This window comes from Dipodomys ordii, unplaced genomic scaffold, assembly GCF_000151885.1.
Source record: "Dipodomys ordii isolate 6190 unplaced genomic scaffold, Dord_2.0 Scaffold332, whole genome shotgun sequence".
In the NCBI taxonomy this organism is placed as follows: domain Eukaryota; kingdom Metazoa; phylum Chordata; class Mammalia; order Rodentia; family Heteromyidae; genus Dipodomys; species Dipodomys ordii.
In genome coordinates this window covers 4,881-6,506 of record NW_012267548.1, presented here as the reverse complement: position 1 = coordinate 6,506, position 1,626 = coordinate 4,881, and the positions used below count along the sequence as shown (strand labels likewise).

General features: G+C 35.1%; 1 protein-coding gene across 1 annotated transcript in view; it reads left to right on the top strand.

Annotated features, from left to right (window-relative positions):
- The window catches only part of LOC106001604 (vomeronasal type-2 receptor 116-like), a gene marked incomplete at its 3' end in the record, with an annotated part of 9,410 nt that overhangs the window by 3,810 nt on the left and 3,974 nt on the right, over window positions 1–1,626 (top strand). The gene's annotated exons all lie outside the window — the stretch shown is intronic.

Genomic DNA, 1,626 nt, shown 5'->3' with positions numbered 1-1,626 from the left:
AAAGCTTTAATGTTAGGTATGGAGCAAGTACTCATAAAAGGCAAAGTTTGTATCATGAACTCACAGTGGGATTTCACACTGAAAAGGAAATATTTCATGCTAGGCTCATTGTATGTACCTCTTATTTTTACACACCATTATGCAGATGTTTCTGGATTTACAGACTTTGTCAAGGCAATTCATCCTTCCAAATACCCTGAAGACTTTGTTCTTGCAAAGCTGTGGTTTCTGTCATTTAATTGCTCAGATTCTGAATCTGACTGTATAACATGGGACAACTGTGCTCATGATGCTTCTTTGGATTGGTTGCCTGGGCATATTTTTGACATGACTATGTCTGGAGACAGTTACAATGTATACAATGCTATATACTCTGTGGCCCAGGCTCTCCATGAGCTGCTTCTTCATCAAATAGAAGTTCAAGCACTGGGAAATAGAAAAGAAACAGTGCCTTCCCCAGTACAAGTAATGTCTTCTGTGTTAGAGGGAACACACGCTGAGGACTGACACTTTCTAGAGGGTTTTTTTTACTGTAGGAAATTAAATATTTCTGTAAGTATGCATATTTGTGTATAAAAAGGAATATATGTATACATATACACACATTCATATATGTGTTTGTAAACATGTCATAGATATCTTGGTTGTTACTAGTAATGAATATATATATTTGTATTGGAAGCAATTGTCTCAAATATTAAGCTTTCTCCTTTTTATTAACAGAAACTATTGTAAACACAAAATTGAATATAGATTAATGTTAAAAAATTAAATATTTCAGGTGCTTTTCAAAACCCTAGGAAATGCTTTATGTTTAAAGGGCTATGAGGAACTGTGTACATGTGTGCATATGCCCTTAGGGAAACAACAGGCCAGTAACATGGATAAAAATATTCTGTATTTCAATACAAGTTTTTTTGTCCGTTTAGGGGATTGAACTCAGGATCTGGGCTATGTCCCTGAGTCTATTTGTGCTCAAGGTTACTGCTCAACCACTTAAGCATAGCACTACTTCCAGCATCTTCTTAATAGTTTATGGGAACAAGTTTTTCAAGGGCTTTCCTGTCCCAGCTGGCTTCATAGTGAGATAGTCTGATCTGTGCCCCTTGGCTAGCAAGGAAGACATTCTTGAGCCACCAGCATACTTCTTGTTAATTCCTTTAGTTACCAATAATCTCAACATGTCAATAGCTAGTGCTTTGAAAATTATAAATTCAGTTTTTCCCTATGAATTTCTTCAGTCATATCAAAAGATGACCAGCTGGACAGAATTATTCATATTTTTCATAAGTGACTTAGATTCATTCAACATTTGGTATTAAAAATTTTGCAACCTAAACAATAGATATTCATAAAGTAGTTGTTGGGGCAAGGTGTAGCAAAATGATTTCTCTTGAGAAAAGCCCTTCTACTCCTTTTCTGAGTGATCAGGAAAGGTTATTTTTCAAAAAAATTATTTTTATTCCTCCATACGTTTTCTTCTATGTTATTCAAGCATTCAGAATCAGAATTTAAAAGGCAATTGGTAGCTTTTCTTTGTTTAGGTTTTATGTCTTAGCTCTGGGATGTACTTCACAATAAGATGATGTCTCTCTTTTAGTTGCACCCTTTACTGAAGAGCATCCA